Source organism: Nothobranchius furzeri, chromosome 1 (assembly GCF_043380555.1).
Source record: "Nothobranchius furzeri strain GRZ-AD chromosome 1, NfurGRZ-RIMD1, whole genome shotgun sequence".
Lineage (NCBI taxonomy): Eukaryota > Metazoa > Chordata > Actinopteri > Cyprinodontiformes > Nothobranchiidae > Nothobranchius > Nothobranchius furzeri.
Window position 1 is genome coordinate 56,934,510 of NC_091741.1, and position 12,789 is coordinate 56,947,298.

General features: G+C 40.9%; 1 protein-coding gene and 17 non-coding genes across 18 annotated transcripts in view; 1 reads left to right on the top strand and 17 right to left on the bottom strand.

Annotated features, from left to right (window-relative positions):
* Positions 1-12,789, top strand: part of mapk11 (mitogen-activated protein kinase 11) — a 183,631-nt gene that overhangs the window by 6,640 nt on the left and 164,202 nt on the right. The window lies entirely within an intron of this gene.
* trnal-uag (transfer RNA leucine (anticodon UAG)) lies at positions 4,530-4,612 on the bottom strand. The gene has a single exon. It is a non-coding gene; the product is annotated as a tRNA-Leu (tRNA).
* On the bottom strand, positions 4,820-4,902 carry trnal-cag (transfer RNA leucine (anticodon CAG)). Its single transcript has one exon. It is a non-coding gene; the product is annotated as a tRNA-Leu (tRNA).
* On the bottom strand, positions 5,110-5,192 carry trnal-uag (transfer RNA leucine (anticodon UAG)). The gene has a single exon. It is a non-coding gene; the product is annotated as a tRNA-Leu (tRNA).
* trnal-cag (transfer RNA leucine (anticodon CAG)) lies at positions 5,400-5,482 on the bottom strand. The gene has a single exon. It is a non-coding gene; the product is annotated as a tRNA-Leu (tRNA).
* On the bottom strand, positions 5,690-5,772 carry trnal-cag (transfer RNA leucine (anticodon CAG)). The gene has a single exon. It is a non-coding gene; the product is annotated as a tRNA-Leu (tRNA).
* Positions 5,980-6,062, bottom strand: trnal-cag (transfer RNA leucine (anticodon CAG)). Its single transcript has one exon. It is a non-coding gene; the product is annotated as a tRNA-Leu (tRNA).
* trnal-uag (transfer RNA leucine (anticodon UAG)) lies at positions 6,850-6,932 on the bottom strand. The gene has a single exon. It is a non-coding gene; the product is annotated as a tRNA-Leu (tRNA).
* Positions 7,140-7,222, bottom strand: trnal-cag (transfer RNA leucine (anticodon CAG)). Its single transcript has one exon. It is a non-coding gene; the product is annotated as a tRNA-Leu (tRNA).
* On the bottom strand, positions 8,590-8,672 carry trnal-uag (transfer RNA leucine (anticodon UAG)). Its single transcript has one exon. It is a non-coding gene; the product is annotated as a tRNA-Leu (tRNA).
* trnal-cag (transfer RNA leucine (anticodon CAG)) lies at positions 8,880-8,962 on the bottom strand. The gene has a single exon. It is a non-coding gene; the product is annotated as a tRNA-Leu (tRNA).
* On the bottom strand, positions 9,750-9,832 carry trnal-uag (transfer RNA leucine (anticodon UAG)). Its single transcript has one exon. It is a non-coding gene; the product is annotated as a tRNA-Leu (tRNA).
* On the bottom strand, positions 10,040-10,122 carry trnal-cag (transfer RNA leucine (anticodon CAG)). Its single transcript has one exon. It is a non-coding gene; the product is annotated as a tRNA-Leu (tRNA).
* Positions 10,620-10,702, bottom strand: trnal-cag (transfer RNA leucine (anticodon CAG)). Its single transcript has one exon. It is a non-coding gene; the product is annotated as a tRNA-Leu (tRNA).
* On the bottom strand, positions 11,200-11,282 carry trnal-uag (transfer RNA leucine (anticodon UAG)). Its single transcript has one exon. It is a non-coding gene; the product is annotated as a tRNA-Leu (tRNA).
* trnal-uag (transfer RNA leucine (anticodon UAG)) lies at positions 11,780-11,862 on the bottom strand. The gene has a single exon. It is a non-coding gene; the product is annotated as a tRNA-Leu (tRNA).
* trnal-cag (transfer RNA leucine (anticodon CAG)) lies at positions 12,070-12,152 on the bottom strand. Its single transcript has one exon. It is a non-coding gene; the product is annotated as a tRNA-Leu (tRNA).
* Positions 12,650-12,732, bottom strand: trnal-cag (transfer RNA leucine (anticodon CAG)). The gene has a single exon. It is a non-coding gene; the product is annotated as a tRNA-Leu (tRNA).

Below are 12,789 nucleotides of genomic sequence, written 5' to 3' on the forward strand. Positions count from 1 at the left end.
GTTGCTACTCCTCCTCATCACCCTGTACTTCGAGCAATATGATGATTTAAATAATTTGAAGGAGTCGACTCGTTTAAGCTAACATAGTCCTCTTGCTGCAGCCAGCATTCTGTGAGAGAGAGCAAAGAGATCTGATTATCACAAATCAAGTCATTAACTAACAAAGTCTTAGAAAAAATGGATCTAATGTTCAACAACCCACATTTAATTTTTCTAGTTTTCTGCTCAATTGAATTTGTTCTAATATTTATGAGATTTCCATGATTTGCTTTATTAAGCCTGATATTTAATCTGTGTGGTTTTGGCCGTGGGCAGGACACTGTCTCTATGGGGTAGTGGGTGGGTAACAGTACAGAAGCTGCAGAGGGGTGGGTTAAACTACGACTCTGCTTCCTGGTCTGGACCCTGGGTAGTCATGGAGGACTAATAAAACTGGCCATATTCCTAGAAAGAAGAGCTGCACCATCCAAAGAGGGATGGATGCCGTCTCTCCGCATCAGACCAGGTTTTCCCCAAAAAGTTTTCCAATTACCAATGTAGCCCACGTTGTTTTCAGGACACCACCTAGACAGCCAGCGGTTGAAGGACAGCATGCGGCTAAACATGTCGTCACTGGTCCGATCGGGTAGGGGGCCAGAGAAAATTACGGAGTCCGACATTGTTTTGGCAAACTTACACACCAAGCAACATTAATTTTAGTGACCTCCGACTGGCGTAACCGGGTGTCGTTACCGCCAGCGTGAATAACAATCTTACTGTATTTATGCTTCAGTGGCGGTTGGTGAAAAATATTTTTGGTGGGGCTGTGCTATTTTTTTTAAACAAACTTGTGCTTTCTGAGCTTTGTGCACATCTTCACTATTTCCTGAATTAAGCACAGCTCTTTTATTTCATGTCTTACATCACTGGACAAACTGATTAATCCAGGTGTGTCTGACTATTGGCACACTGCCTTGCGGACCAAGGTTGAAAAATACTGCATTAAATTGCACAAAAAATAACATGACCATAAATGGTAAATAGGCAATGCAAGAGGCAAGTAACAAAAACATTTTGTTTAATTTCAACATTTGAGTGAACACGAAAAATTATGAGCAGGTCACTGTTACAGTAATGGTAGTAAACACTAAGACAAAATGCCAGAAATTTACACTGTTAGGACTTATGGAAAGTGGAAACACTTTCATAGGAAATAATGTCATCAGTATCCTCTTACAAATGTCATATTTCCCACTTTTTGGGACAATAAAACATTTCGGGTTCTCAATGAGATGTTTTTACTTCAAATGTAAAAACATCTCATTGAGAATCAGAAATGTTTTATTGTCCCAAAAGCTGGGAAATTTGTTTGCTGCAGCAGAAGTGTAACAAGTAAAATGGAATCAGATTGATGTATGTACAAATTTACTTGAAATACACATTTACATGATTAAATATGTATAATAGGTATGTGTGTTGAAATTAGTTTTTACAGTTATTGCACATTAAACAATGTACATGTTATTAAACAAATGTTCCGGTTTGTGTGGCAGCCAAGGATTTCTGATTCTGATTGTCTTGTTTACAGAATTGTAATGTACAGCTTACCTCTGCACCCAGCTGCTGTTCTCCCTGTCCAAACGTCCTCCGTTTCTTTGTTGGCTGCTGCACTGATGCGCTGCATTCCTCGGCCAGAGAATGAATGGAGCCCCCAATGAGACACAAGTTCCACATCCACCTTCTGTGGATCCCAGCCGTTTTGAATAACAAACACTGAAAGCAAAATAGCGCATTAGCGTGATTGCATCCAGCTAGCCACTGCTTCCTGGTGTACCAATTTTGGGAGAAGCGTCGTGTGTACAGTTTACCCTTCTCTTTGTCCTGCTGGCTTATCTTTACGTCGGGCTGATCTGGTCCAAGCTCTTTGACATTAAGTTTTTCCACCATAGTTCTCCTCTCGAGCGGATACTGGAGAAGAGACCGAACTGAATTCAGTGGCTGCTGAGATCCGGTATGTTGAAGGCGCACTGGCGTCCATGTCTACGTCTGCGTCACGACCGTCACGAGTCACGACCGTCACGAGTCACGACCAAAAACGTGCTGGAGTCGAAAGTCTCCGAGTTCTACCGAACACCAACGAAAGCCTTGGCGGTAGCTCTATCGCCCATCATGCTTCTGAAACGTTCTGAAACAACGTAGACGCTGATTGGATACATTCCCATTCCTGCCCTTTGATTTTCTTGTCAGCAATTGGACAACTGGTCCCGTCTTGTTTGGGCGATTGAAAAACAGCACACAGCCTCCACCGCTTGGCAGAGACCGGCAGAGATCGGCAGAGACCAATATATATATATATATATATATATATATATATATATATGATTTATTTTTGTTACAAAACACACAATTAACTTAGAATATGTGATTATTGTTAATTTTATTTATTTATTTTTTAAAATAAAAATTAAAAACACAGGGGAAACTGGGAGGGCGGCGCCCTATCGCCCTCTACTGGCCAGCCGCCACTGTTACGCTTATCCTTAGCCAGCAGTTTCAGATAAGATTTAATGTCGCCCGCTCTGGCCCCAGGTAAACATTTAACTATGGTTGCTGGAGTCTCTAATGCCACGTTTCTGACTATGAAGCTGCCAATGATCAGAGTCAGCTTGTCAGTGGGTGCGTCACTGAGCGGGGAAAATCTATTAGAAACGTGGACGGGTTGGTGGTGGCCCACGGGCTGGGCTCTATGCTTCCTGCGTACCGTCACCCAGCCGGCCTGAGGTCCCGGCTGCTCGGGTTCTTCTGCTGGAGGACCGCTACGGGGCGGCTCTGAGCTAGTTAGCCCCGCGCTAGCTAAGTAGCTACGGCTGTTCACGGGTTTTTTCAACAGCGCAGAGCCGGGACTCCAATTCCGACACCCTCACCTCCAAAGCTACAAAAATGCTACATTTATTACACGTACCATTATCACTAAAGGAGGCAGAGGAGTAACTAAACATCTGACACAGAGAGCAAGAGATAGGAGACGGAGAAGCAGAGACAGAAGTAGCCATAGCCGTGCTGAGGCTAAGCTAACTGGACGAGCAAACTGTTCAGTACCAAATAAACTGCATGCAAACTAAAATGGTTCCCTAAAAGCTAGGTGGAACCACAGAAAATGTGTGTTTTAGTGTGCTTTTGTGCTACAATAACTCAGAGATATCCAAGTACAGAGAAATTAAATCAGCTTTAGCGAGCCCCAAACACCAAACAGCTACACGGAGTGCAACACTGAAAACAGGAAACAGGAAACGCCTTACCGCCAGGTGCAGCCAATCAGCAATCAGCAGTGAACTGACCGACAGTGAGTCTTGCCATCTACCGATTCGTAACCCCCCAATCCAACCATTTAAAGCTGCATGTGATGCGGGGAGGATTTGGGTCTGATTTTTAAGGTCTTTGATATGACCCGACTGGGAATCAAAATCCCATCTCCCAGTCCTCCCAGGGCAGACACTCTAAGGCTAGTGAGCTGGCCAAACTGAATGTAAATAGCATTTGGGAAACAGCTGTTGCAATGTATCTTATTACTGTAAAATATTTGCCTTGCTTCAGATTTTAGAACTAAGGATTCTTAGCAAATTGTGACCCTAAACAACAGAGCCATTCTTTCTTTATAGAAATGTCTTTCTATAAACAGAAGTCAGAAGAGGGATTTGAACCCATGCCTCCAGAGGAGACAGATACCTGAACGCAGCTCCTTGGACCACTCGGCCATTCTGACTCACAAGATCTTAGTTATTACAATGTGATTTGTTTGTCGTTCAAACCTGTTCTCGGTGGAAGTATAGAATAATTTGTAGGACGATTGTTAACATTGACAAATATGCCTTGCTTAAGATTTTAAAACTATGGATTCGTAGCAAATTGTGACCCTAAACAATAGAGCCATTCTTTCACTATAATCAGAAAATGTCTTTTGATGAACAAATGTAAGAAGTGGGATTTGAAACCACGCCTCCAGAAGAGACTAAGACCTGAGCGCAGCGCCTTGGACCGCTCGGCCATTCTGACTGTCAAGTTTAATGTGATTACAATGTACTTTGTTGATCGTTAAAACCTGTTCTCAGTAGAGGTACAGAATAATTTGTAAGACGATTGTAAACGTTCACAGATTTGCCTTGCTTAAGATTTTTAAATTACGGCTTCGTAGCAAATTGAGACCCTAAACAATAGAGCCATTTTTTCACTAAAATCAGAAAACGTGTATGTAAGACGAGATGTCAGAAGTGGGATTCGAACCCACGCCACCAGAAGAGACTGCGACCTGAACGCAGCGCCTTGGACCGCACGACCATTCTGACTGTCAAGTTCATTGTTATGACAAAGTACTTTGTCGATCATTAAAACCTGTTCTCAGTAGAGGTAAAGAATAATTTGTAAGACGATTGTAAATGTTCAGAGATTTGCCTGGCTTAAGATTTTAAAACTATGGATTTGTAGCAAATTGTCACCCTAAACGATAGAGCCATTATTTCACTAAAATCAGAAAATATCCTTTGATGAACTGATGTCAGAAGTGGGATTCGAACCCACGCCTCCAGAAGAGACTGCAACCTAAACGCAGCACCTTGGACCGCTCGGCCATTCTGACTCTTAAGTTCATTGTTATTACAATGTACTTTGTTCGTCATTAAAACCTGTTCTCAGTAGAGGTACAGAACTATTTGTAAAACGATCGTAAACGTTCACAGATTTGCCTTGCATAAGATTTTTAAACTACGGATTAGTAGCAAATTGTGACCCTAAATGATAGAGCCATTCTTTCACTATAATCAGAAGAAGTCTTTTGATGAACAGATGTCAGAAGTGGGATTCGAACCCACGCTTCCAGAAGAGACTGCGACCTGAACGCAGCGCCTTGGACCGCTCGGCCATTCTGACTGTCAAGTTCATAGTAATGACAAAGTACTTTGTCGATCATTAAAACCTGTTCTCAGTAGAGGTAAAGAATAATTTGTAAGACGATTGTAAATGTTCAGAGATTTGCCTGGCTTAAGATTTTAAAACTATGGATTTGTAGCAAATTTTCACCCTAAACGATAGAGCCATTATTTCACTATAATCAGAAAATATCCTTTGATGAACTGATGTCAGAAGTAGGATTCGAACCCACGCCTCCAGAAGAGACTGCGACCTAAACGCAGCGCCTTGGACCGCTCGGCCATTCTGACTGTCAATTTCATTGTTATTACAATGTACTTTGTTCTTCATTAAAACCTGTTCTCAGTAGAGGTACAGAATTATTTGTAAAACGATCGTAAACGTTCACAGATTTGCCTTGCTTAAGATTTTTAAACCATGGATTTGTAGCAAATTGAGCCCCTAAACGATAGAGCCATTCTTTCACTATAATCAGAAAACGTCCTTTGATGAACAGATGTCAGAAGTGGGATTCGAACCCACGCCTCCAGAAGAGACTGTGACCTGAACGCAGCGCCTTGGACCGCTCGGCCATTCTGACTCTCAAGTTCATTGTTATTACAATGTACTTTGTTGATCGTTAAAACATGTTCACAGTAGAAGTACATAATAATTTGTAAGACGATCGTAAACGTTCACAGATTTGCCTTGCTAAAGATTTTTAAACTACGGATTCGTAGCAAAGTGTGAGCCTAAACGATAGAGCCATCCTTTTACTATAATCAGAATATGTCTTTTGATGAACAGATGTCAGAAGTGGGATTTGAACCCACGCCTCCAGAAGAGACTGCGACCTGAACGCAGCGCCTTGGACCGCTCGGCCATTCTGACTCTTAAGTTCTTTGTTATTACAATGTACTTTGTTCGTCATTAAAACCTGTTCTCAGTAGAGGTACAGAATTATTTGTAAAACGATCGTAAATGTTCACAGATTTGCCTTGCTTAAGATTTTTAAACTATGGATTTGTAGCAAATTGTGACCCTAAACGATAGAGCCATTCTTTAACTATTATCAGAAAACTTCCTTTGATGAACAGGTGTCAGAAGTGGGATTCGAACCCACGCCTCCAGAAGAGACTGTGACCTGAACGCAGCGCCTTGGACCGCTCGGCCATTCTGACTCTCAAGTTCATTGTTATTACAATGTACTTTGTTGATCGTTAAAACATGTTCACAGTAGAGGTACATAATAATTTGTAAGACGATCTTAAACGTTCACAGATTTGCCTTGCTAAAGATTTTTAAACTACGGATTCGTAGCAAAGTGTGAGCCTAAACGATAGAGCCATCCTTTCACTATAATCAGAATATGTCTTTGGATGAACAGATGTCAGAAGTGGGATTCGAACCTACGCCTCCAGAAGAGACTGCGACCTGAACGCAGCGCATTGGACCGCTCGGCCATTCTGACTGACAAGTTCACTGTTATTACAATGTACTTTGTTCGTCATTACAACCTGTTCTCAGTAGCAGTACAGAAAAATTTGTAAGACAATCGTAAACATTCACAGATTTGCCTTGCTTAAGATTTTTAAACTTCGGATTCGTATCAAATTGTAACCCTAAACGATAGAGCCATTCTTTCACTATAATCAGAATATGTCTTTTGAAGAACAAATGTCAGAAGTGGGATTTGAACCCACGCCTCCAGAAGAAACTGTGACCTGAATGTAACGCCTTGGACCGCTGGGCCATTCTGACCCTCAAGTTCATTGTTATGACAATGTACTTTGTTCGTCATTAAAACCTGTTCTCAGTAGAAGTACAGAATAATTTGTAAAACGATCGTATACGTTCACAGATTTGCCTTGCTTAATATTTTTAAACTACGGATTTGTAGCAAATTGTGACCCTAAACGATAGAGACATTCTTTCACTATAATCAGAAAACATCCTTTGATGAACTGATGTCAGAAGTGGGATTCGAACCCACGCCTCCAGAAGAGACTGCAACCTAAATGCAGCGCCTTGGACCGCTCAGCCATTCTGACTCTTAAGTTCATTGTTATTACAATGTACTTTGTTCGTCATTAAAACCTGTTCTCAGTAGAGGTACAGAATTATTTGTAAAACGATCGTAAACGTTCACAGATTTGCCTTGCTTAAGATTTTTAAACTATGGATTTGTAGCAAATTGTGACCCTAAACAATAGAGCCATTCTTTCACTATAATCAGAATATGTCTCAACATGAACAGATGTCAGAAGTGGGATTCGAACCCACGCCTCCAGAAGAGACTGCGACCTGAACGCAGCGCCTTGGACCGCTCGGCCATTCTGACTGTCAAGTTAACTGTTATTACAATGTACTTTGTTCGTCATCAAAACCTGTTCTCAGTAGAGGTACATAATAATTTGTTAGACGATCGTAAACGTTCACAGATTTGCCTTGCATAAGATTTTTAAACTACGGATTAGTAGCAAATTGTGACCCTAAATGATAGAGCCATTCTTTCACTATAATAAGAAGAGGTCTTTTGATGAACAGATGTCAGAAGTGGGATTGGAACCCACGCCTCCAGAAGAGACTGCGACCTGAACGCAGCGCCTTGGACCGCTCGGCCATTCTGACTCTCAAGTTCATTGTTATTACAATGTACTTTGTTCGTCATTAAAACCTGTTCTCAGTAGAGGTACAGAATTATTTGTAAAACGATCGTAAACGTTCACAGATTTGCCTTGCTTAAGATTTTTAAACCATGGATTTGTAGCAAATTGTGCCTCTAAACGATAGAGTCATTCTTTCACTATAATCAGAAAACATCCTTTGATGAACAGATGTCAGAAGTGGGATTCGAACCCACGCCTCCAGAAGAGACTGTGACCTGAACGCAGCGCCTTGGACCGCTCGGCCATTCTGACTCTCAAGTTCATTGTTATTACAATGTACTTTGTTGATCGTTAGAACATGTTCACAGTAGAGGTACATAATAATTTGTAAGACGATCGTAAACGTTCACAGATTTGCCTTGCTAAAGATTTTTAAACTACGGATTCGTAGCAAAGTGTGAGCCTAAACGATAGAGCCATCCTTTTACTATAATCAGAATATGTCTTTGGATGAACAGATGTCAGAAGTGGGATTCGAACCCACGCCTCCAGAAGAGACTGCGACCTGAACGTAACGCCTTGGACCGCTGGGCCATTCTGACCCTCAAGTTCATTGTTATGACAATGTACTTTGTTCGTCATTAAAACCTGTTCTCAGTAGAAGTACAAAATAATTTGTAAAACGATCATATACGTTCACAGATTTGCCTTGCTTAAGATTTTTAAACTATGGATTTGTAGCAAATTGTGACACTAAACGATAGAGCCATTCTTTAACTATTATCAGAAAACATCCTTTGATGAACAGATGTCAGAAGTGGGATTCGAACCAACACCTCCAGAAGAGACTGCGACCTGAACGCAGCGCCTTGGACCGCTCGGCCATTCTGACTGTCAAGTTCCTTGTTATTACAATGTACTTTGTTGATCGTTAAAACCTGTTCTCAGTAGAGGTACATAATAATTTGTTAGACGATCGTAAACGTTCACAGATTTGCCTTGCATAAGATTTTTAAACTACGGATTAGTAGCAAATTGTGACCCTAAATGATAGAGCCATTCTTTCACTATAATCAGAAGAAGTCTTTTGATGAACAGATGTCAGAAGTGGGATTCGAACCCACGCCTCCAGAAGAGACTGCGACCTGAACGCAGCGCCTTGGACCGCTCGGCCATTCTGACTGTCAAGTTCATTGTAATGACAAAGTACTTTGTCGATCATTAAAACCTGTTCTCAGTAGAGTTAAAGAATAATTTGTAAGACGATTGTAAATGTTCAGAGATTTGCCTGGCTTAAGATTTTAAAACTATGCATTTGTAGCAAATTTTCACCCTAAACGATAGAGCCATTATTTCACTATAATCAGAAAATATCCTTTGATGAACTGATGTCAGAAGTGGGATTCGAACCCACGCCTCCAGAAGAGACTGCGACCTAAACGCAGCGCCTTGGACCGCTCGGCCATTCTGACTGTCAATTTCATCGTTATTACAATGTACTTTGTTCGTCATTAAAACCTGTTCTCAGTAGAGGTACAGAATTATTTGTAAAACGATCGTAAACGTTCACAGATTTGCCTTGCTTAAGATTTTTAAACCATGGATTTGTAGCAAATTGAGCCCCTAAACGATAGAGCCATTCTTTCACTATAATCAGAAAACGTCCTTTGATGAACAGATGTCAGAAGTGGGATTCGAACCCACGCCTCCAGAAGAGACTGTGACTTGAACGCAGCGCTTTGGACCGCTCGGCCATTCTGACTCTCAAGTTCATTGTTATTACAATGTACTTTGTTCGTCATTAAAACCTGTTCTCAGTAGAGGTACATAATAATTTGTAAGACGATCGTAAACATTCACAGATTTGCCTTGCTAAAGATTTTTAAACTACGGATTCGTAGCAAAGTGTGAGCCTAAATGATAGAGCCATTCTTTCACTATAATCAGAATATGTCTTTTGATGAACAGATGTCAGAAGTGGGATTTGAACCCACGCCTCCAGAAGAGACTGCGACCTGAACGCAGCGCCTTGGACCGCTCGGCCATTCTGCCTGTCAAGGTCACTGTTATTACAATGTACTTTGTTCGTCATTAAAACCTGTTCTCAGTAGAGGTACATAATAATTTGTTAGACGATCGTAAACGTTCACAGATTTGCCTTGCTAAAGATTTTAAATCTATGGATTTGTTGCAAAGTGTGAGCCTAAACGATAGAGCCATTCTTTCACTATAATCAGAAAACATCCTTTGATGAACTGATGTCAGAAGTGAGATTCGAATCCACGCCTCCAGAAGAGACTGCGACCTAAACGCAGCGCCTTGGACCGCTCGGCCATTCTGACTCTTAAGTTCTTTGTTATTACAATGTACTTTGTTCGTCATTAAAACCTGTTCTCAGTAGAGGTACAGAATTATTTGTAAAACGATCGTAAATGTTCACAGATTTGCCTTGCTTAAGATTTTTAAACTATGGATTTGTAGCAATTTGTGACCCTAAACGATAGAGCTATTCTTTCACTATAATCAGAATATGTCTTTTGATGAACAGATGTCAGAAGTGGGATTCGAACCCACGCCTCCAGAAGAGACTGCGATCTGAACGCAGCGCCTTGGACCGCTCGGCCATTCTGACTCTCAAGTTCATTGTTATTACAATGTACTTTGTTCGTCATTAAAACCTGTTCTCAGTAGAGGTACAGAATTATTTGTAAAACGATCATAAACGTTCACAGATTTGCCTTGCTTAAGATTTTTAAACCATGGATTTGTAGCAAATTGTGACCCTAAACGATAGAGCCATTCTTTAACTATTATCAGAAAACTTCCTTTGATGAACAGATGTCAGAAGTGGGATTCGAACCCACGCCTCCAGAAGAGACTGTGACCTGAACGCAGCGCCTTGGACCGCTCGGCCATTCTGACTCTCAAGTTCATTGTTATTACAATGTACTTTGTTGATCGTTAAAACATGTTCACAGTAGAGGTACATAATAATTTGTAAGACGATCTTAAACGTTCACAGATTTGCCTTGCTAAAGATTTTTAAACTACGGATTCGTAGCAAAGTGTGAGCCTAAACGATAGAGCCATCCTTTCACTATAATCAGAATATGTCTTTGGATGAACAGATGTCAGAAGTGGGATTCGAACCTACGCCTCCAGAAGAGACTGCGACCTGAACGCAGCGCCTTGGACCACTCGGCCATTCTGACTGACAAGTTCACTGTTATTACAATGTACTTTGTTCGTCATTACAACCTGTTCTCAGTAGCAGTACAGAAAAATTTGTAAGACAATCGTAAACATTCACAGATTTGCCTTGCTTAAGATTTTTAAACTTCGGATTCGTATCAAATTGTAACCCTAAACGATAGAGCCATTCTTTCACTATAATCAGAATATGTCTTTTGAAGAACAAATGTCAGAAGTGGGATTTGAACCCACGCCTCCAGAAGAAACTGTGACCTGAATGTAACGCCTTGGACCGCTGGGCCATTCTGACCCTCAAGTTCATTGTTATGACAATGTACTTTGTTCGTCATTAAAACCTGTTCTCAGTAGAAGTACAGAATAATTTGTAAAACGATCGTATACGTTCACAGATTTGCCTTGCTTAATATTTTTAAACTACGGATTTGTAGCAAATTGTGACCCTAAACGATAGAGCCATTCTTTCACTATAATCAGAAAACATCCTTTGATGAACTGATGTCAGAAGTGGGATTCGAACCCACGCCTCCAGAAGAGACTGCAACCTAAACGCAGCGCCTTGGACCGCTCGGCCATTCTGACTCTTAAGTTCATTGTTATTACAATGTACTTTGTTCGTCATTAAAACCTGTTCTCAGTAGAGGTACAGAATTATTTGTAAAACGATCGTAAACGTTCACAGATTTGCCTTGCTTAAGATTTTTAAACTATGGATTTGTAGCAAATTGTGACCCTAAACAATAGAGCCATTCTTTCACTATAATCAGAATATGTCTTAACATGAACAGATGTCAGAAGTGGGATTTGAACCCACGCCTCCAGAAGAGACTGCGACCTGAATGCAGCGCCTTGGACCGCTCGGCCATTCTGACTGCCAAGTTAACTGTTATTACAATGTACTTTGTTCGTCATCAAAACCTGTTCTCAGTAGAGGTACAGAATTATTTGTAAAACGATCGTAAACGTTCACAGATTTGCCTTGCTTAAGATTTTTAAACCATGGATTTGTAGCAAATTGTGACCCTAAACGATTGAGCCATTCTTTCACTATAATCAGAAAACATCCTTTGATGAACTGATGTCAGAAGTGAGATTCGAATCCACGCCTCCAGAAGAGACTGCGACCTAAACGCAGCGCCTTGGACCGCTCGGCCATTCTGACTCTTAAGTTCTTTGTTATTACAATGTACTTTGTTCGTCATTAAAACCTGTTCTCAGTAGAGGTACAGAATTATTTGTAAAACGATCGTAAATGTTCACAGATTTGCCTTGCTTAAGATTTTTAAACTATGGATTTGTAGCAAATTGTGACCCTAAACGATAGAGCTATTCTTTCACTATAATCAGAATATGTCTTTTGATGAACAGATGTCAGAAGTGGGATTCGAACCCACGCCTCCAGAAGAGACTGCGATCTGAACGCAGCGCCTTGGACCGCTCGGCCATTCTGACTCTCAAGTTCATTGTTATTACAATGTACTTTGTTCATCATTAAAACCTGTTCTCAGTAGAGGTACAGAATTATTTGTAAAACGATCATAAACGTTCACAGATTTGCCTTGCTTAAGATTTTTAAACCATGGATTTGTAGCAAATTGTGACCCTAAACGATAGAGCCATTCTTTAACTATTATCAGAAAACTTCCTTTGATGAACAGATGTCAGAAGTGGGATTCGAACCCACGCCTCCAGAAGAGACTGTGACCTGAACGCAGCGCCTTGGACCGCTCGGCCATTCTGACTCTCAAGTTCATTGTTATTACAATGTACTTTGTTGATCGTTAAAACATGTTCACAGTAGAGGTACATAATAATTTGTAAGACGATCTTAAACGTTCACAGATTTGCCTTGCTAAAGATTTTTAAACTACGGATTCGTAGCAAAGTGTGAGCCTAAACGATAGAGCCATCCTTTCACTATAATCAGAATATGTCTTTGGATGAACAGATGTCAGAAGTGGGATTCGAACCTACGCCTCCAGAAGAGACTGCGACCTGAACGCAGCGCCTTGGACCACTCGGCCATTCTGACTGACAAGTTCACTGTTATTACAATGTACTTTGTTCGTCATTACAACCTGTTCTCAGT